General features: G+C 41.6%; 1 protein-coding gene and 1 long non-coding RNA gene across 9 annotated transcripts in view; one reads left to right on the top strand and one right to left on the bottom strand.

Moving 5' to 3' along the window:
- LOC116940164 (glutamate receptor ionotropic, delta-2-like) overlaps positions 1-23656 on the top strand; it is a 219091-nt gene that overhangs the window by 62453 nt on the left and 132982 nt on the right. The window lies entirely within an intron of this gene.
- On the bottom strand, positions 420-4767 carry LOC116940166 (uncharacterized). Its single transcript, XR_004402506.2, has 3 exons — positions 4696-4767; positions 2132-2215; positions 420-781 (listed from the first exon to the last, which is right to left on the bottom strand). It is a non-coding gene; the product is annotated as an uncharacterized LOC116940166 (long non-coding RNA).

Genomic DNA, 23656 nt, shown 5'->3' with positions numbered 1-23656 from the left:
TGAAAAAGGCACCTTTTAAAAAAAAAACAGAATGTGTAGCCCCCCACCCCCCACATACCATTATTAATTGAACCCTGAGGAAATTGGACAGCTGAGCATTTTTCAAGATGGGTTTGGGAGTTGAGCGTGTGCACCCTTGACCTCGGCGAGACAAGTGTTCTTTTCGCCATGTGCAGGCCCTTCTGCCCTAAAATGTGCCCTTGTAATCGGCTTGCTGAAGCCTCCTACAATCCCTCTCAAATTGTTAATAACATGGCACGATCCTCCGTTCAACAATGCTATGCAAAGAGTCTCTTAAGCCCAGTGGATAATCTTGAGGGTGCATGCTTGGTATATCCCTTAGTCCCGGGCTTAAAAGGAAATTGGCTCCTCAAAGGGGATCACGTTGGCTCCAAGGAAGCATAGGTCAACTGGTCAGTCGGTATTCATCTACGCGTTTCAGTGACACTTTAGGAAACATCTGGGACTGTCTCCGACCGGTCATCAATGACTGGACACAAATACAATAAAGCCATTGCATTCTATTTGATTCTACACATCGTTTGGCTAAGTTCCAGCTCTTAGGATCAAATATCAGTTGAGCTGTCGTGTCATGAACATTGTAGTCGTATGCAGAGAGGTTGGGGAAAGTGCTGACCCCTTCCGTGTCGACCGGAAGTCCCTTGAAGGGATCTCCAGGGTTGCTCCGGTATTCGCTTGCCGTGGGCTGTTCTCCAACAGTGTGGGTCATACTGCTGTGCGAGTTAGATACGAATCGATGCCTTGTCTCATGATGCGAGGCCTGAAGCACAATTAGTATACAATTGAGGGGGAATACAACAAATATGAGAAACATTCTTTTTAAAAAATTATACAATCCGCAATCAGGATCCACCACATTCGTCATTCAATTTGCCGTATATAATGGGGGGGGGGGGGGGGGGAATGGTTTCCCAAAGTTAATAAATGGTTATCGAAAAAATATTACATTTTGTTGTTTTTTCAAGCTTTCTCAAATGTCCCAGTGTTTCTCCCACAGTCTACAGTGTGGTCTCCAACCACACGCCAGTCAATCTCTTGAAACGTTAGCCTACTCTATATTTTCCTGCTCTGGGGTAGTGTTTGGGGAAACAAATTAGGTGAACGATTTTATGAGTTGTGGCAGTGCACTGCTGCTGATGCTGCACTGCACTGCAAAGGGAACAGGTGGAAATGGCGTTCTAGCCTTCCCAACTAAACTCGCTATACCACGTGTTAACTTTACCAGGTAAGACCCATTGAGCTATACGTCCATGGCTATGTTTCAGAAGCGACCTGACCACAAATGGTAGCTCAACAAAGCGGCTTATCATCACGTGGAAATCTATAGCAGCCAACTATTTATCTTATAGCTTGTCGAAAATGTTTTCACAAGTGGTAAACATTTTTTTTTTACAAATAAAGCCATAATACATGCATTTTTTTTATTATAACCCTCTATCGATAAGCTGCTAGATGAAAGCATCCCTATGCTGTCGCCAGCCATGGGGCATTGTCCATACTTCACCACGACGGGCAGTGCCGGTTGGTGTTGGGGGCACCCAAGGCCAGTTCTTTTTCAGCAAACGTGGCTGGAATGAAACTCAGCTTTCTGGGTTCAGAGGACAATGATTTACCCACTGTACCACTATACAACCATCCAACCCCTCTCGCTTTACTCATTACCATACGGTGTACAATAATTGATTTTAAAGATTTATCTTACAGTCTTACAGACATTTTCCTGTTCAATAATGCATACAGGTTTTACATTTTTTTTTTATTTTGCTAATGGTACAATCACATTCCGCTCATTTTGTTAGACATTGTTTTATTTAAATGTGTTATAGTTCTTTATTATGAATTTTAAAAAAATAGGAATACTTTACTTCAAGAAACTTTTCATTCTATTGTACAATTATATTACCGTACATATTCAATTGCTGTTACTGCCCCTGGGGCGAGTGTAGTAGTGGTGGTGGTGGAGGCCCAGCGGTTCATTGCTGTCGTGCTGTGAACTCGGCGACCTGGATTTACTAGGCTCCGAGGCACGGCTAACATCAGTGGCAACCTAGAACTCTCTAAAAATGTTCCTTGCCCCCCCCCCCCCACCTTCACGCAAGCAGCAACTCACCCGTTGTGGTGACAGTTTTTTACACACAGCTTCTGAGCACAAGCCACCGAAGGTCCAACATGTCACAGACAGCGCTCTCGAGAGCTGTAATAGAGAAGAGTTCGTACGGTTCTTGAATGGAGCCAAGGTTATTATGAGAGCTCGGGGGGGAAGAAAGAGATGGGATGAGGGAATTCCCAAGCGGGGCAGTGCGAGGGAAAACGTGCGGTGTGTCGGGTGAGTTGCGCGAGTGTGTTGGCGTGACCTACGGTGTGTTGGTTGAACACAGTACCGAATGGATGAGATGAAATTAGCCAGTTATACAAACTCCTCAACAAGGGGGGGGGGGGGGGGGGGCCCACGAGTGAAGCCAACAGGAACAGTAACCGTGGTAATAGCGACTGAAGAGTAAAAGGGAACGGGTGGCTAACCACCTGTGAGCAACTGACTGGGGAGAATCAGTGAGTTGCTCGATGATCATCAATCACCTCGACTGCTTCACGTGGAATTCCATCACGTGCGGTGAGGGAGGAACTGGGTCATCCACCCCAGATAAAACGGCGGTGGTCCAACCTCGGATGAATTTGTGCTCTTGCATCACAGTAAGAATTGTTCAGAGTGAGCGATAGTAAATAGCAATAGCGCATTCACACAAGCCTAGGGACACCAGCAGGACAAAGCCTCTAAGGTTAAACATTGCCATTGCATTATTTTGGTCATTGCCTTTTATTCATGAAATGATATATTTTTCTTTGTTGTTTTGTTGGTTCATTTATTTCCTCAACACTTTTAAGCGTCTTTTGTGATGTGCGTTTTACAATAAATGTCAAACCATTCATCAGAGTCAATCAATAGTGGGTTTTTGGGAAAGGTTACAATTCTATATTATAGTTTAGTGAGGTCGCAGTGAATGGTTTCCTTTCTGTCATTAATGGTACTTTATGTTGAAGGTTTAAGAAATCAATTTTGCTTGCAATTTCATACCGTTTATCTGCAATATGACTCTGGAAAACATGTCACCCTGACCACTAATTATTATTTTTGGTGTGTGAAGACAACAGTTTTCATAGATAATAAATGCCACTTTTTAGACGATGAAAAATGCCCTGTTGAGCTGCAGTGGAGACAGTTTCTTAAAGTTATCTGTGGGCACGTCAACACAAGGTCCCTATGGGCAGTGAACTGCAACTGCCGGTGTTATTTCATACACAGCCCAATCACGAATGAAATATATCTCATATATGCTTCAAGTTAAAAGCAATAAAATCACCGTTCATATGGGAGACCCCTACGTGGTGTTTGTACTCGAATCCCCAACCCACGATTCCTTCAACGTGTGACCAAATTGAACTGTCGTAAATACCACACAAGATAAATATGGGACGATAAATTAGTGGTTTGTATCTGTACAATAGAACTTTCTGAAGTGTACAGCAGTTATTAAACGCCCTTGGCTTTGCGTTATGTTCTTGACTATGCACCTCGATACAATTTAGCTAAAGAGATACTGCACAAGAGAAAATCTGCATTGTATAGCATTAAACTGTTTTCATTTAAAAATGAATACCTTTAAATTGATTGGGGGCGATGTAACGGTTAGCAGACTGCACTGTGAATCCAGTAAGCTCTAAGTAAAATCCCCCATCACAGCGAACATCAGTGGCGAGTGATATCCACATTGACCATCATGGTGACGTGTGGTCAAAAAACCCCGCTGATCAACACAGCCTGGAGAGGTTTTCTTAAAGCATTGCATTTTAAAAGGTTTACATTGTTTCGTAGTATTGTCCAGTATCGTTTTAATTATAAAGCAAGCAAACTCTGCGATGGTCTCCATCCTTCTGGGCCTCATCAGCATGCGTCACGTACTGCTTTTGGGTGCAGGGACACAAACTCAGGAATGTGAAGATTCGCTTATTCCAATTAGATATAATTAAGCGACTTCCTAGGCTTTAACGTGCTGTGAAACATGTTTTAACGAGTAGACAGTTTAATCCTAAACATAATAAGCTATCATGAGAATAGGTTTTCCTCTTTTTGCTGGCAACAAAACAGGTGTTAAGATGTTAAAACACCAAATTGAAACCTTTTACAATGAAGCATGTCTGCATTAACCACAATACTTGTGGTCAGAATGCAAACAAAAAACATACTCTGATAATATATGCATTGTCCTTGAAACCGAATGGTCCACATCAGAGACAGTTTTCTTTGGAGCCTAGTCTCAAGGTGTTAGACGAGACGCCAAAAGGCCAAAAGGCGTCCTCTGGTCTAACACCTTTTGAGACTGGGCTTGATGATTTCTTGTAAAAGGTTTCAGTTTGCTGTTTTTTTTACTTCTTAACACCTGTTGCCAGAAAAAAGGGGAAAACCTATTCTCATATTTTGGTACTGGCAAAGGAGGTCCCATGATAAAATAAGCTACCATTCAGACAAGATGCGTACTTAAACAGTTTCCCACCACGATTATTGTCAAGGTTCAATCTGTGCAAAATTATTGTTAATTTTGCCACTCTTAGTTGCACTCATTGAGACAACAGCTGATTCATATCTAATGAACTAATCTCGTAAATGTTTGGCAATACCTCGGTATGAGTTCACAAGACATCTCTGTAGCAATGTCAAGCTTTGTGTGTGCGTCAGGGTCTGCAGATCAGAGGGGAAACACAACAAAAAACAATCACATTTTCGTAAATGACCACAAAGCTTTAATGTGTATCTTTTAGAGACAGCATGAAATTAGCATTCTGTCTGGGTGCAATGCTATCCGAAGGTCGATATTCAGGCGAGATGGATTTTTTTCCGCGTTTATTTAAGCCACCTATAAACAGTAGACGTGGACGAAGGGGTGACTCGAGTGGCCGCAAAAGTTGTGCGGATTTTACGCGGTGACCGCATTATTGTGTCCGGAGATATGGGCGACGCGGGATGCGAGCAGAGGGATGAAAGTTACCGAGGGAAATCGCTGCTTGGAGCCTCCAAACAGAGGGCCCTGGTAGCCGTGGTGGGCTGGCATATGCCCAGACCATGATTGATTTGCACAAGCCTCTTTGTGAATGACTGCAATGAAACTTCTTTATTCTGAAACGTTGCTTGTACACAGTCCAGTATTGTCGAAGAAATTAGGTTACACCAAGGCTATGCTGTGTAAAATTGGTTTTTAAAATGAATATACAAATCTTGACTTAAAGCTTTCGTGACTGCAGGAATTAATATTCTTTGGGTCTTTCGGTAAAGCCACGTAGATATAAAAATAATAAAAAATATCACGACGTTTCGATCGCAACACAAGCAATCGTCATTACTTGTCTCCACCATTGACTCATCCACCTACAAACTGGCCCGATTTCTGTCTGATACCTTACAACCATTCACTGGCAAGACCACCTCAGCTGTACTTAACTCAGCTCACTTGGTATATTTAATGAATGCCATCTCACTATCTCCAGGTGATTTGCTTATCAGTTTGTAAGTATCTTTCGATATAGTATCAAAGTTCCTTTGCCTGACACCATTGCAATCATTGAAGATTTGGTCCAACAAGGACTGAATGCTGATGTACTGGCCCTGGTTAGACGCTGCCTCACCAACACTTACTTCACCTGGAATGGAACATTCTACAAACAAGTTGAAGGTACCCCAGTGCGTTTTCCCTTATCTCTAGTTGTAGCTAATGTTTTCATGGAAAAAATTGAGACAGGCATCTACCCTATGTCCTTCCTTGTGGAAGAGATACGCAGATGACACGTTTGTCATCTGGCGACATGGCCTACCTGCTCTGGGCCAATTCTTCAACCACATCAATTCCATACACCCAGCCATCAAATTCACCATGGAGGTGGAAAAGGATGCCAAGTTACCATTCTTGGATGTTTTAATCGAAAAGAGACCAGATGCCTCAATGGGACACTCTGTCTACAGGAAAGCCACCCATACAGATGCCTACCTAAAACTTGACTCCCACCACCGTCCATCCCAGAAAAATTCCCTCATCAGAACTCTACACCATAGAGCTCGATGTATCTCCGACCATCATCACCTAGCCAGTGAACTGGAGCACGTACACCAAACCCTCAAGATGAATGGATATTCAGACTACACAATCCGTAAAGCTAACACCCCAACCGTTGAGGAGCCATCTGAGGACCCAATTAAAACCATCACCTTGCCATACATAGCAGGGGTTACCAAAAATATTTCCAAAATCATGAGCAAACACAAGATCCAGGTTCGATTCAACACAGTACATAAAATTCGTGATCTGATCCCATCTGTGAAGGATGTGTCCCTGACATGTAATTCCCCGGTGTCTACAAACTAAGCTCTGTCTGCGGCAGTAGTTACATTGGGGAAACTAAGCGACATGTCTCGGACCGTTTTCGTGAACATATTGGCAGATCTGAAACATGGTAGGACCAATACCTCAGCCGTGACTGATCATTGTTTTAATGTGGGCACACACGAAATAAATTTTTCCAAGAAGGTACTCTGCCAACCCACTGGCTATCAGCAAAAAATCGTTCATGAAGCCATCCAGATATATAAACACAGACACAATTTAAACCGAGAAGATGGGTACAAACAGCAATCATTGGAAGGACATCATTAACCAGTTTAAGTCATAACTGGCTGTGAAGTTTCCATCCTACCTGCTGATATTAGCAGTTATTTTTGACTCTCTGAGTCACATTAACAGGCTAAACGTCTAACACAGCCACTGTTGCAGTGGTTTTCTTACATTGACATGCTAATCTCTCACAATACATTGGCCACCTCCACAGCTTCCTCGTCGTGGAGGTAGCTCAACTCCCCGATCTTACATTGACATGCAAATTTCATCTCTAGCCCCGCCCACTTCACTTATGATCCTTGGGCTAAATCCATCTCAAACCTTTATAACATCTTGCCTCAACAGCTCTCCCGCTATATTTCTACCTGCCTCAGCAGCTCTCCCGCGATATTTTTTCACCTGATGACGATTGCTTGTGTTGCGATCAAAACGTCGTGATATTTTTATTATTTTTTCATCTACATGGCTTCACCGAAAGACCCAAAGAATATGAATATACAAATGTCATGCCTCTTATCTATGTTTCTTGTAACTTCTTTTGTTTATTTGTTTAAACATTTATTCGCGAAACCACGCGAGAGGGGGAGACATAGTTTAGGGTATCGCCCTCGATTCATTCATTCGAGGGTTGACAGACTCTGGTGAAACCCAGTAGAGAATTCGTTGCGGCATTTTTGTCTGTGGAGGTTTTGCCTTCATTTGTGCCCTTAATGTCGTAATTGAAAGTAATAAATAACCTGCTTCTTGTTTTTTTAGATGCAGTGAAAGCAGCAGCTCTCTATCCCCATGGAACCTCCCTGCCATTATTAATTCATTTTGTTTTAACTGCCCATTTTACCAAGATAAAAGGATCTCTCTTAGAGCAACTAAAGTGATACTTAAATGCATATTGCATACTACGTGCACGCTAAATATACGCGAGCCAAAGTGTGACCATGTGAATGCAAATAATCACTCGATGTAAGATAATAACAAGCTTATAAATGTGTGTGTGTGTGGCATCATGGCATCCTAATCGCGATACGCTGCACTGCTGGATGTAACAATTCTCTAGCACGCTGCTAGCGCGAGAGCGGCAGTGCAAGCCGCACGCGGGAGCGTCTGTTCATGCAAAGAGGCACAAAATGGATTTCCGCCGAGCATCCATGATCCCGCTACCAAATTGATCATATTTATCCAATACTGTAAGCAATCTATTTCATTTGATTAACGTATGTTCACTACGGCGTGTCCCTGCTGCATGCACGCAAACGTTTGTTTTTTTTTTGTTATGGAGCAATAACAAAAGTTATAAATCAAACGACAGAATTCTCAAATCCCGCTGTGTACTTTAAACCATTTGCAGAATGTCCAAAACTAATTTTTCTGAGTTTCGCACAGCATGTCGTTCTGATTCCAACGTCTTGACCAGCGTTTCAATTGTGCCGAGGCAATGGCAAAATTGTTTTGGCATCTCCGCTGAGATGCATCATGCACGGGCATGAGTGCGATTTTCTCTATTTTTCCCCCTCTTCTTTCCACGGGCATGTGATTAATCAGGGCCTTTATGGGAAACACTTAGATTTCGGTCAGAAAAATAAATGTATTCTATCCATCACGCCTGCCGCAGCAGGGGAGCCTTGATCCATAACTGTGTGTAGCGTCACGCCCTCTATCAAGCAGGCGGCCCGTGTTGGATGCGGCGCCGCGTCGTATTTGGGTATGCAAGCCGGGCCCTCTAATCGTCTACACATTCGGCGTCGTGTGCCTGCGTTTGGCGAGCGTGGTGGTGGCTCTGGGAATTAAGAGGATTGCGCGTTGTGGCAAAAGTCTGCGCGCTTCGATTCCATATCTCTCTCTTTTGATCGGTCCCAAGAACGCCATTAATCACAAGCCACTGTTTTTTTGAAAAAATGTTTTAAAAATCACGTGTGCTTTTCAATGCAAAGCAAGTAGATGTAAAATTGAACAAGGTGTAAATAGTGACATTTTGCAACTGGCACCTAGTTTTAAACTCTGATGTAGTTGTGCTTGTGTAGTTGTGGAATAACAAAAGCCATTTCGTTGTATTTTGTCAATTAAATTTATTTTGTTAACTCTGTTTTCTAACAAGAAATAGATTTGAGTAATATTCGTTTTGCATCACAGACGAAATTATACGATACAAAGTTGAGCATATCACTCTTGGGTCATAAAACAAATGATACATTTTGTTCAAGCGTTAACGCTTGTCTCCGATGGCTAGTAATTATCCTTAAAATGTCACGCCTAATGACACCGATTTCTGTTCCCTGTAAAAATGGTGCCAAGGTGTCATACCCTGACTCGCCAGCAGAAGCATCGAGTGGACTAATCTCAATCTGTTTCCATCTGTACGGAGATGTAGTGTTGCCAATTCCCGTGTGTCGGGTTTCTCTGGTTGTGCTGGTTTCTTCCCACGTGAATAAACATCTCAAAATAGGACCCTCCTGAAAAAGAGTCCAGCGACTCAGTGTGGTTTTCTTGGATTAATAAGTGAAGTAATACATACGTAAAGTATAGAGTGTTCTCTCGCTCTATTGGATAAATGTGCAGCCCTGCAATTGCTTGCTCATACAATTGCTGACGGAAGGACCTCCAGTGTGGTTTCTGTGGATATATAAATAAATTATATATACTATGTCGCTGTTGAGAACAACATATCTCAAGTTTGAATCATTAATAGTTGATTATTGGGTTAGGCTACGTAATGATCTGGCCACCTTCCGATAGATGCACAATTCACACATACAAGTGTTTATATACGCCATATATTAGTGCTTTAGCTCACTGGTAAAGAAAAGAACAATACTCACAACCACATTTACCAATTAGCTACGCTATGTTTAAATACAGACAATATTCAGGAAGTCAAATAAAAAATCCAGAAAGTGAGACTTGGTTTTTATTTCTGGATTTGAAATTTTCGTGACTGCAAGGATTCATACTCTTTGTTTTTTTCGGTAAAGTCACGTAGGTAAAAAAATTAAATAAATTAAATCACGACGTTTCGGATGCAACACAAGTGTCCTTCTTCAGGTGGGGACGAGTGTGTCGACACACTTAAGCGGTGTGACACACTTAAGCGGTGTGACACACTTAAGCGGTGTGACACACTTAAGCGATGTGACACACTTAAGCGATGTGACACACTTAAGCGGTGTGACACACTTAAGCGATGTGACACACTTAAGCGGTATGACACACTTAAGCGGTGTGACACACTTAAGCGGTGTGCTTTCGCTACGTTGTCCCCACCTGAAAAAGGACGCTTGTGTTGCGCCCGAAACGTCGTGATTTCATTTGGTTTTAATTCTGACAATTAATCGAATTTCATTTTGAAAATTATTCTTCCACTTACTGGTGAGCTGAAACAATAATACTGGCTCGTTCAACGCTTAAACACCACGTCACAGTTTAATTTGTTTGGCTGAGTCGTATGGTGGAGGGCCTTAACACAGATTGTGTCAGATCATGACTGTGGCCTAACCTAAAAATCGACTGTGAATCATAAAATTGGCCTGTGGAAGCCTACGTATTTAAAAATCATTCCGTTTAAAATATGGTACCTTCCATTTTATATTATGTAGAATATATGTAAATCTGCACGCTCCTTAGAGCCCGATTTGGCTCTTTAAAACATTGTCTTCTCCATGAATACGAGCTCAGGGATTATGACCCTAAATGCCTTGAATATAATTACGAAGGATTAACAGCTAAACTGATCCTGTAAGTTGGCTATATTATTCACACTGAAATTGCTACAATGTTTTGTTAGTGTACAATATATTTACCATGTTCTTTGGTTCTTTCGGTAAAGTCACGTAGAATGAGAATAAAATAATTAATTGATAAAATAAAATAACACAATAATAATATTTTATTTTATCAATTTATTATTTTATTCTCATTCTACGTGACTTTACCGAAAGAACCAAAGAAGATGAATCATTGCAGTCACGAAAGCTTTAAATCGAAATATTTACCATGGCTTATTAATATCATAAATGTACAGCCATTTTTTTACTTTGACTGCTGCCTTTGAAGCTTTCGTGACTGCAGGAATCCATACTCTCTAGTTCTTTCGGTAAAGTCACGTAGGTATCAAGTAAAATAAAAAAAATAACCACGTTTTGATTGCAACACAAGCAAGAACATTTTTTGATGTGGTTTCCCCACCTGATGATGATTGCTTGTGTTGCAATCGAAACGTCGTGAGTTATTTTTTTATTTTATACCTACGTGACTTTACCGAAAGAACCAGAGAGTTTGACTGCTACATTCAGGGATCCCCATGGCATACCAGTCATGGGGCTGTTTGGCCATACTTCACCATGCTGGTCAGTGTGGGTTGGTGAAGGGACGGTGGCATGGGATCAGTTCTGATATCACCCACCTCGATCTTAAGCTGCATTTAGGAATTGAACTCGGGATTTAGAACTCTCTTTCGTGACATCCCAGTAATTTGTACTTTTTCCTTTCCAAAGTAACATTATGCTCTTTACATGCTTCGAAATGTTATAAATTGTTTATTTTAATTAATGTTTTGCCCCTTGTGTTTTTTAAACTAATTGTACTTACCATGGTTCCATTTACAGTATTTCCTATGTTTCATCTTTGCAGGGTAGCGATCGTCCATTAAACAAGTAAACCAAATCATAATTTGTCGGATAATATATTTAACTTTACAGATCTAATTATTGCTTACACACAAAAAAAAGTATACCTCCTGAATATTGTTTTCGGCATCACGTCTATCCGGTGGGATAGACGTGGGCTCACAACAGCCGGCCTCGGACATGTGGACTCACGTCCTTCCTGTTGCTGGCTTCTCACAGGGCTGGCGACAGGCACGAGTCACAGGATCTTGGCATATTTAGCGACACAGCATAATGGCGTTGGCGGGAGCCCGGAGTCATTCCCTTCCATGCACATTTAATTTCATTCACCATTTCCTCCCCCCCCACCCCCCAAGTCTGTTTTATGATCTGGAAAATTAACCCATCTCTCTACAAAGAGGTTAGCCATGGTACGCAACACAGCAACCGAATCATCGCTCAGAATTATTTGTAAGTTACATTTTAATAGTTTCTTTGCAGATTCTGTTTTTCACTGTTTATGATAAATAAATCAAACTCCAGCCGTATCTCCATATATAAATATTTATATAGTTTATCCTATTATCCACCCTATCTCTCTCCTCTCTATTTATGTACCATGATGAAGGACCCTTGCCTGAAACGTCACCTATTTTAATATTTTTATTTTTAAGGTCATAGTATTATTGACGAGCGTGTTGTGTTTTTTGTTATTTGTGCACCACTACCAAATGCAGTATCACCAAATAATTTATTTTATTATTTGTATTAGTTATCACCTTATTGGCACCTTCCAGACTAAATGTTAGTGAACAGCGTTTGTGTGAACACAAAGCAACCAAGTCCTATAGAGATTGCTGTCACGAGTTCTCCAGAGTGTGGAATGTAGCACAAAGCCACATGGCAATACTCTGGATTTTCCCGCTTGTCAAACTCTCTTAAGACTCGGTGCAGTGAGGCTTTCCCAGGAATACTTCTTCTTCTGCATCATCATTTTCAACTTCTTCACTATTGCCATCTGCCTCGGCAAAAACAATGGTAATCGTAATATCACCATCAAAATAATAGACCTTGGTTTCGTTTTCCTAAAGTGTCACCATCAGGGTCATCATCTTCTTCAAGTGCATGTGGTCCTCCATTCCATTGCTTGTGTTTATTATGTTGTCCTTCCCTCGCACCTCCGATTTTCACGGTTGGCTACGTACGGTGCGAAAGAAGTGCAACATACGTACACACGTACGTAAACAAAAATCCACTGTAAATTTGGTGCAGAAAAGTGTAACGAAAATATTGCAAGAATGAAGGGCCAATGAATGCAAATGAATATATGTAGAAAGGACCACCACACCCTCTCTGTTGGTGGTGCAGGATACGTACAGCAGGCCTCGCTGATGAGCCCCAAGAAGGCGAAGCCAGTCCAGTATTTGCATCTGTAGATAAACGATGTTGACTTTGCAAGTGAGAATAGTTTTTACCCTTTCTGGCAATAAAACAAGTGTTCAGGTGTTCAGACACCAAATAGATACCTTTTTCAAGGCATCCAGTCTGCATTGGCCAATAAGTTTCAAAGACAATGCATATATTATCACAGCATGTTTGTTTTAACATCTTAACACCTGTTTTATTTTTCATAAAACACCCATTCTTATTTTTCATCATTTTTTAAACTGGCAAAAAGGTCCCATAGATATGTTTTACAAGTCGTTTGAAAGGCCAATATGTTAATAGACTAAAGACGAATTATGTGGACATATAAAACGGAAGGTGACTTTATTTCATTACCCAGAATTCCCCACTCTAGAATGCTAAATGAGGTATGTACTATTTTCAATCTTAATCTTAGATTGAATTACAGATTTTTTTACTTTTACCTCTGCATGTTTATTATTCTTAGCAAAACAGATTAATACGCAGTTTCAGATATTCTTACTGCCAGAGGCAGCATTGTCAAGCAGATATTATGTTAAATACTAATACCATTTAGGCTTTTTGATATAAAAAAGTTATTCTTGTTGAATTGGCTCAGGATAAATGGGATTAATCAACAAACATGCTAATAAGACTGTGGCAGAGTTATTACAAGTTACATCATTTTTATTTAACTGTTTAAACTGTCGACTTAAGTACCTTTATTCTCTGCAGACCGTGTGACTAACGTTGTTTATATAAATTGTAAAAAAAGACGTAGCCTCGCCTTTATTGGGAAATAAGACGAAATACTACATAACTTCCGTAGTCCACAGAGAGAGATATCGGGTTAACGGGTTTCACGCTTATGCAATCTAGAGCGAAAGAACACTGAAAAAATATTCGCGTAATGCTTCGGTACATTGCGTGCCGTGTGGATTACATTTACCGCGGTGAGGCTTTGTTTATTACAAGATTTCCCCCCGCACTCCGGCGAGGAGAAACTGTTTCTGAGGCAATGTCTGTGGGCACATTCGCCTCCCTGAAATTATTCGCACGGGCCACACTTGCAACGGACGTCATTACGCCACTGACGCGGCAAAAACGTGGCTTTTGACCACCGCCGATTACACAAATTCCCCGAGGCTAAGCGTACGGGCGTTAAACATTCGACGGTCAAATATTGATAAACCTGCACTGATCTGTCACAGCTGCATGGATAGCTCGTCGGCGTACGTCTGATGTCACAGGTCATACGTTTTGCCCTGGTGAATACAACACGAGACAGTTTTTTTTTGTATTTCTCAAATAAAATAAAAAAAACAGATCAATTCTCAATCCATAAAATGGATAAAGGCCACCCTCACACCATTGTCGTTCATGGGTTGTGTATATTTGTTTTTTTCTTACCATACTTCACCATGCCGGTCAGTGCGGGTTGTTAAAGGGAGTGGAGGGTATAACCAGCTCCGATACCGCTTGATCCTGATGTCAACCGTGGGTGTGAATCTCAATCTAGTCGCTGGGTTTGTAGTGCGGTGTGTGGACCGCTGTACCACCACTCCACCGGATGGATTTCTATCGTTTCTCCATGCAGGTGCATTTTTAAGACGCTCTCGAGTGAGACATTCCTACCGAGAGATGTATTCATGACGATGGTCGCTGAGCAAAGGCCCAAAATGCCAAGTGGCCAGCAACGCAATATACAATGGACATGTTAGATTCGAGTGGTCAGTGGTCAGTTGTAGGAAACAGAAAAGATAGGGCCAAGGAGTCAGCAGCACAAGGTCATTACACACAAAGTGCTTGCCACATATGAACCACAACACCATCACGGGAACTTCGGTCACTCTCGCCTGTGGCTTTTGGCGAGCCATCGAAAAAAATACGGTCACTGCCTCGCGTGCTTTCAGATACGCTTCTGCGGCTATCTGGAACGCTCTTCCCTCAGGTATTCGGAAGCCACTGGAGCTATGCGTTTTAAAATCTCGATTTAAAACATTTCTTTAGAACGGTTTTGTTAAGTTTGTTGTCCTTCCCCCGCACCTATTAGCGTGGTTCGCTATATACGGTGCAAAAGAAGTTCAACATACATACATACGTATGACTGGGAGGACGGATTTCCAGAATATAGGAGCAGCAACAGAGAAGGGGCACCTGCCCGCCCCCCAAAGGAGCGGAGGTTTAGTTGGGGCTTTGAGAGGCGAAACCTGCTCGCTGAAGCGTCCATTATTCACACACGTACTTTTTTTTTTCCCTCCTCGAGGATTATATAACTCGTGCATTATTCCATTTCACAGTCAGCAGTTGAGCTGTCGCTTGCTGAGCATATCAACATGACAGAGGCTCGTCTCGGGCATACGCCCACGTGAGAATAAGTGAATAAAATGAGATCATTTCATTCATGATGACTTATCTCTAAAGGGGGTGTTGTCAGCAGCAGTAATGAGAACACACTGTCCTTCAAGAAAGTGTTGGGTAAAACAATATTTATATGTAGCCATGTAAATTATGTATCTTTTTTTTTTTTCCATTTGAGAACTTTTATACGCTGTTTATCAGTAACATGCAAGCGTTCCTTTATAAGCACGAACATTCCAGGCTCGCACTTTTCTGCTTATGAAGCCACATTGAAAGCTTTTCTGAATTATCCCATTAAGCATGACGAAACATATGCACGTGAGACAAATAATTTCACAAGTGTGTCTTGCTTTTAATGAATGCAATGAAGGTATTAAAACGATCACGTGCTCTTAATGAAAATGTAATCTAAATATGAATGTAATTAAAATAATTTCCATTCCTATTTGGCGATTTAACTTTTAGTAAAGCACAACTTTTAAAATAAGTGCCCCTCCTTCCAACATTTGTCACTCCACGCAATAAAATACATGGAAGTATACCTTGCCATAACCAATTGGCTGCACATCTGCCTGGAAGTGCATCTTTATCCAGCGGTAGTTCAAGTACACTCTGGACCGGTGTTGACTATCTGCGTCTCATCAGCAGCCATGCTTGCTTGAAAGGTGGCCACAAATTACCGAGTGTGTGGGAGCTAGCAGTGAATAATGGTCCGCTGGAATGCTTGGAAGCTACAATTTGATGTAAGCGCAGAACCGAATTAAATCAAGGCCATCTGTTACGGTGAATGTGGTGTACTGACTTCTGTGCCACACACATTCAATCTGTTTCCAAAACGGTCCCTCCACTGCACTGGTGATCAGGAAGTTGGATTTGTCACTGCATCGTGCGGCGCTTTTGGGATGTGCTTCTGCGGCCATCTGGAACGTTCTTGCGATATCAGGAAGCCACTGGAGATATGCACTTGTAAACCTAGATTGGAAATCATTTCTTTAGAAGCTCTTTTTGTGTGTCAGTGTGTTGTCCCTCGCCCGCGCACCTAGCACGGGTTGGTTCCGTGCGGCGCGAAAGAAGTTCAGCATACGTTCAAATGTGTGTGTGTGTGTGTGCATTCATGTACACAGCTCCTAAGTCGCATATAATAATTCAAATGTATAAAGCGCCTTCCATCCAAGGATCCCAATGTACAATGCATGAAAATGAGGAAACAAAAACAGAACCAGAGCAAACAAACGAAAGAGGGAAGGCCACGTTAAAGACACTTTTATACACTGTACACCCACATGCTTTCAAAACAGTTTTAATAATAGTAATCATCACCATCAGCCCTGATCTTTCATATGAACCTCATGGCGGGACCCCCGGGGTCCCGAATAAACGGAAGTCAAAATCGCAATTAATTTATTTATTTTTGGCGACTCCATCCCACCGCGCACATAAACACCGCGACCCGCACCTGGCGCGGATCATTCTGTTGTCATTGTCGTGTTGTCCAAGCGCAGCAGTGAGGACGAATGTGCAGAAGAGCTGAACAAGCGAATGCACTCCATGCTCGGGTATGGGCAGGATCATAACAAGTCTTATCCAAAGCTGCCCAAGCTGCCTACACAACTCCTTTATTTGTCACAACGGTATGCATAATATTTGTGACCTACCAATGTCTGCAGCCAGGATCAATCGATGACTATCCTATTGCCTGCAGATATTTAACAGATGAGATGCGTTGCACCGTTAATTCCTCCTGTTTGATATCACCGTATTTTCCCGCATATAACCCGCGGGGTATACCACTTTTTACAAACAAAACAAGACCCTGCGGGGTATATGGAGGTGCGGGCTATCCCAAAAATATTTTACACGTGTGACATGTCATGACTCGTTTAATTATTTCATGGTAGGACTATCCACTATGCAACACTTACCTTTGACTAAAGCACTGCTGAATAAACCACTCACACTAAAATTGCACGTGTTATCACGTTTTACATTATTACAATTGTTTGTACAATAAAGCGACAATATTTGAAGTGGGTGCAGTTTCCTGGCGACGGGAGAGCTGGGGAGAGCGGTGGGGGTTGGGGGGTGGGGCAGCTGGGGGGAGAGGTGGGGGGGTTGGGGGTGGGGCAGCTGGGGGGAGAGAGAGGTGGGGGGTTGGGGGGTGGGGCAGCTGGGGGGAGAGAGAGGTGGGGGGTTGGGGGCGGGGCGACGGCCTTACTAGCTTGATGCACGAGCTTGATACGCAGTTCTTTATTATTATTATCTTTATTATTATTAAAATTTCCCTCCCTTTATTACTGCTAACCCCCGACCGCCTACACATTCCACAAGGAGTGACTAACCCCATATCTGCATTTGTCATCAATATGCTAAATGCCTCTGTTGATATGTAAACTCCTTTGTCAAGGCGCTCTCCTCCTCCCACCCAGCTTAAAATACGCTGCCAAGCTTAGCTGTGTTCATTAGGACGCCGTCTTTCCGACAGCTCTGTTCTTCACCTGAGGACGGCTGCTTGCGTTGTGGCCGAAACGTCGTGAGAATTGTATTATATCATGTTTTATTTTTATCATTTTATTGTTTCCCTTCTACGTGACTTTACCGAAAGAACCACGAATATGAATCCCTGCAGTCACGAAAGCTTTAAATCGAAATGCATGCGAGTAGTTTTCAGTTTTAAATGCATAGTTTAACAACACTTGCCACAATCCTTCAAACCCATTGGTGAAAAAGAGCAAAGTTTTTGTTAATATTTATATTATATAATAGTTATGCGATAAGGTTCATGTGCTGGATTAAGGTGCTCTATGCCAATGTCATCCCTCTCCATTCTGCGATATATCTATCACAGTCCATCTCACTCATGCAGATTAGCAGAGCCGATGGCTCCGTACTCACAGTGGTGGTTCTCTTTCACACAGTCTCTCCTTTGACTGACGTTTCATCGCCAGTCTCATTAGCCATCATCTCATTTTGATGATGTGTTCTGCCTACACGCAGTTTCTCTTTATAGCCAACGAGCTTGTTAGCCCGTCCTAGGATGGAAACTGTAATATTAAAGATGTAAATTAACGTTTAATTGTGTGATTGTTACATTTTATTAAGAAATGCAGCACACAAATACAATTTTATTAACTTATTAAATGATATTCTTGGTTCTTTCGGTAAAGTCACCACGTAGAAGGGAAACAATAAAATAATAAAAATATAAAACAATAAAATTCTCACGACGTTTCGACTGCAACACAAGCAATCATCATCAGGAACCAAGAATATGAATCCCTGCAGTCACAACAAAAGCTTTAAATCAAAATTATTAAATGCTATTAAGGACTTTGGAAAATATTCTTAGTTCTTTCGGTAAAGTCACGTTGAAGGGAAACAACAAAATATATATAAAACAATAAAAATTCTCACGACGTTTCGACCATAACACAACCTGAAGACGACCGTTTGTGTTATGGTCGAAACGTCGTGAGAATTTTTATTGTTATATATATTTTATTATTTTGTTGTTTCCCTTCAACGTGACTTTACCGAAAGAACTAAGAATATGAATTACTGCAGTCACGAAAGCTTTAAATCAAGACTTTGGAAGAGTTCTCGGTATACGACATTTTGTGTGAATCTCTTATCACCGTTCAAAAGGTTTTTTCCCTGCAGTTGGCTCTCCTTGATGAACACTTTGATCCGCTGAGGATATTTTGATCTAGACAGACAAGAGCCACGGGAAAAAAATACGTGTCCATTGAGATAAATGCCCACGTTTTAAACAGTCTGACCCTGCGGCTTGTTGATCTTCATCGCATGCGTAGGAATTACGGGAATTTCAGTACCAAAGGAAGAGTGACATCACTTGGGGCGAGGTCGAGTCTCGGGATGAAGACGATTTCGCCTCGGTTGCAAAGGCGAACAGCAATCTCTGTGGCTGTTTAATTTAAAAAAGAAAGAACAAACCCCGTAACTTCACCATAGCACTGTTTTCAAATCACCTGAAGTTGTTAACTGGCAAATGCATCTTCACCGATGGACGCTTGATAGCGTTCAGTGAATAAATTATAGTGCTGATACTGTCTGAAGTAACTTAGCAAATATAACGAAGACCAAAGAGAAGCATTAGAGTTACGAATAAATTGATCAGAGTCTAATTTTACATCTTGACTAAATGTAATGGGCAGGGAATATTGAAATATAGAATGTTAGCAAACACGTCACTGCATTTCACTGGGGCACTGAATTAATGGCAGTGGTTGTTGCACGCAACTAAGCCATAAAAAAACACCTGAAGTAATGTCACAGTATGTAACGCACGTTTAATTACTTGCAATTCACTGCTCTGATACTTGCTGATCTTTCGCTCGCTGGGGTTGAAGACAATTGGGAGTTCGATACCTCTGCAAAGTAGCAGAGAAATGTTTATTGTAGCATAATTCGGAAGCGTAAATTAGGCTTACCTTTTGTAGGACGTGGCGAATAAATAAATAAAGGCACCCAAATGCACCGCGATGCGGCGTAGAATTATTTATTGCCTTCACTTTCCATAAAGATACGTAGAATCGAAAGCGAATTTGAGTAAAAATAATTTATCATAGCCGCTCGACCTTCCTCCGCGTTAGTCGACAAAAGCAGGCACACGTGAATACTAATGAGGGGGGCGGGGCGCATGTGGAGTGACGTCACGTGCGGGATACGCACACACACACGCTCAGTTATATTAGTTGCTGCGTTTATTTCTTTATTAGCTTTACTTTCCACAAAGGTACGATTGAAAGCTAATTTGCGTTTGAAAAAAAAGTCGTTTCCGCTCCACGTTCTTCATGCGGAGTGACGTCACCCGTTCATGATTATTAATGACGGGGGGGGGTCCATGTAGAGGACCCCACCTGTTCATGATTATTAATTAGGGGGGGTCCGTGTAGAGGACCCCACCTGTTCATGATTATTAATTAGGGGGGGGGGGATCCATGTAGAGGACCCCACCTGTTCATGATTATTAATTAGGGGGGGGGTCCATGTAGAGGACCCCACCTGTTCATGATTATTAATTAGGGGGGGGTCCATGTAGAGGACCCCACCTGTTCATGATTATTAATTAGGGGGGGGTCAATGTAGAGGCCCCCACCTGTTCATGATGATTAATTAGGGGGGTCCATGTAGAGGACCCACCTGTTCATGATTATTAATTAGGGGGGTCCATGTAGAGGACCCCACCTGTTCATGATTAGTAATTAGGGGGGGTCCATGTAGAGGACCCCCCCACCTGTTCATGATTATTAATTAGGGGGGTCCATGTAGAGGACCCACCTGTTCATGATTATTAATTAGGGGGGGTCCATGTAGAGGACCCCACCTGTTCATGATTAGTAATTAGGGGGGGGTCCATGTAGAGGACCCCACCTGTTCATGATTATTAATTAGGGGGGGGGTCCATGTAGAGGACCCCCCCACCTGTTCATGATTATTAATTAGGGGGGCTGGTCGACGTGGAGTGACGTCACGCGGGTTACACACAGACATTCTTGAAGCAGTAAATTCTGTCCAACGTTCATTGGCTCTGGCGAACTCTTTATCTTTGTTTTATTTTTCGATTTAAAGCTTTCGTGACTGCAATGATTCATCTTCTTTGGTTCTTTCGGTAAAGTCACGTAGAATGAGAATAAAATAATAAATTGATAAAATAAAATAACACAATAATATTCTCACGACGTTTCGGCCACAACACAAGCGGCCTTCATCAGGTGAAGGGGGCGAGACTGTCTGGTAGGACAGCGCTGTGTTATTTTATTTTATCAATTTATTATTTTATTCTTTATCTTTGCTTCATTTCTGTTTGCAAACGCTGTTTCTTAGCTGCAGTATCTCCGTCCTGAACGATGGTGGGCTATCCTGGACTGACGTATTTAGATCTTATGACACTAAATGTGTGCCACCAGCTGGAACAATGCGAATAAGTTTGGCTCTCGTGCTTTAGACACTGTAAATGGGCAGTGTGATAGCCAGAGGCGCCAAAGTTTGCTAAAAAAAAAGTGCAAAAGATAGCAAAACATTTTTGAGCAGGTAAACTTCTGTATCTTGTGCAGTTGTGAAAGGCAACCAATGTCGCTCACAAAAAAAAATTGATGGAAAACAACACTTCACTGTAGCACTGGTTTAAGTGAACTGAAGCTTTGAACTGACAATTTTTTCTTCCCCGATGGACAATTGCGAAGGGTTAAGGCTGCTGATACTGCCAGTGGTAACTTTGCAATTATTAAAAGCCAAACAGAACCATTTTAGGTTCAAAATAATTGACCAGAGTATAATTGTAGCTTGTGTTATTATGGCAGTGAAATTGCGTAAAAGTATGTAAGCAAACATTTGGCAGTATTTCACTGTAGCACTGTATTAATGGCAGTGAAGCTTGCACAAAGCTACGTGATAACAAAAGTTTACTTGATGGCACTGTAGCACTGTTTAAGATTAACCTTTAAATTTATAAAATTGACTGCTCTGATCCGTTATTATCTTCTGCTTTAGCTCGCTGGGGTAGAAGGTTGCCTTGCGCGTTTGAGACACTGTTCATGGGCAGTGTGATCGACAGAGGCACTAAATTTAGCATAAAAAGAGCAAAAAGAAGCATGCAAATTGGTGACTGTTTTGACCAGGGACTGTTCTGTATATTGTGCACGTGTCAAAGGCAAGCAGTCTCAGTCACTTCGTAATTGTAACAAACATTAGACTTCACTTTAGCGCTGTTTTCAACTCACCTGCAGCTTTGAACTGACAAAATGTTCTTCCCCGAAGGACGATTGATAGTGACGAGTGAAGAAAGTAGGCTGCTAATAGTGTCAGAATTAACTTTGCAAATGAGCATTAAAGGTCGGACAAAATTGACCAGAGTACAATTGTACGTTGGTAATTAAATGGCAGTGAATTTAGCACAAAAGTATGTCATAAAGCACCTCACTGCATTTCACTATAGCACTGTATGAATGGCATTTATTCTAGCGTAAAACTATGGCATAACACAGCAGCTCACTTAATGTCACTGTAGCACTGCATCTAAGTGACCTTCAATTTGTTCAAATTAACGGCTCCGATACCTTGTTATCTTCTTCTGTCGCTCGCTGGGCTTTAAATAAATGTGAATTAGATGCACTATATTGAAAAAAAACAGAATTTGTTTTTTTTTTCCCAGAATAATTTAGAAGCATAAATGAGACTTACCTGTAGTTTCAAGAGCGGAAGAAATAAGTTAAGAAAAATAATGCACTGTGATGCTGCGTAGAAATATTTATTTCCCTCACTGTCTATCAAGAAAGAGACGTCAAATTTGGAACGCATTTGCGTAAACGTTTTTTAATTCCCACGCGACCATCATGTGCGTTATTGTAAATTTCCACTGGGGCATGAATATTAATGAAGGTGGGGGGGGCCTCATATGCAGTGACGTCACGCACGGATTTAGCACTTAGCTGCATAGATTTATATATTTTCGTTATTTTCTATAGAGAAACGTCACATTTGAAGCGACTTTGCGTAATCAATTATTTATTTCAGCTCGACCTTCCCTTGCGTTAGTGTAAAAATTCACCCACTCATGAATATTAATGAGGGGGGTTGGCCTCATGTGGAGTGACGTCACACACGGGACACACATACATTCTTGGCTCATTATAGTAGTAAATATAATTAATCTTATTTGTGTTTGTTTTCTGATCCGTGTAATCCGTTTTCGGCCTTTCAGGCTACTCCCATGCATGTATCTCTCCAAGTTTCTTTGAGCACTTTTAATCTTCTTTTCTTTGTTGTATCATAGTCATGTAATCTCAGTCTATCTGCTCCATCTCTATAAACGGTTTTGATAATTTTAATAAATGTTTAGTTAGGGCATCGCTGTGAGTGCTTGAGTGCATTTTTCGAGACTATTTTAATGTATATGTAGATATTCCATTTTTTTCTGAACAAAAAAATGAACTTATGGAATTAAATAAAAGAAGACGTGATTATGCAAAGTGACATGCCCAGAAGCAGAACGTTGTCTCTGCAGACTGGTTATGCTCTCCCAACAGTGCCTTGGACCAAACCCAGCATTTAAGAGCATTTCTGCATTCCATTACATATTTCAATCTTGTGGTGAAAAATGAGCAAACTCCTGGAACTGTATACAACATAAAAAAATGATCATACATAAATAGTATATTCAAGCCATGCATATATCTCTTTTTTTGGCAAGAAAGCAGTGCGGTATGCCGTGATCTAGCTGGTGACATGGGGTGGGGAGAGGGCAGGGAATTCTTCCGAATACGCCAGCACTTCTGTGGTATCACAGTTGTAAATTCCTGCTCTCACCCAACCAAATAGTATTTATAGGCGTTTTAGATAATTGTGTTTCCAAATAACTGTCCGCTCTGGACAGATTGATTGTACGCAGGCCTAGGTTGTAAATAAAGGTTGCACAGGGCAGTATAGGCCCAACTTGTTACAGAGATGGATAGCGTTTACAGAAAATTAACCTGTAACCCTCCGCCCTCCACCTGCCTCTTCCTCTTTTTGAAAGGATTGGAATGTGTTCACACACCCCTGAAATGTTGAGGAGGAAAAGCAATTTCTGATCTGTAATGGCTTGCGAATAGGGCT

Source organism: Petromyzon marinus, chromosome 8 (assembly GCF_048934315.1).
Source record: "Petromyzon marinus isolate PM22_M1 ecotype Great Lakes invasive population chromosome 8, UKy_Petmar_22M1.pri1.0, whole genome shotgun sequence".
NCBI classification, from domain to species: Eukaryota; Metazoa; Chordata; class Hyperoartia; order Petromyzontiformes; family Petromyzontidae; genus Petromyzon; species Petromyzon marinus.
This window is presented reverse-complemented; position numbering and strand designations above follow the sequence as displayed.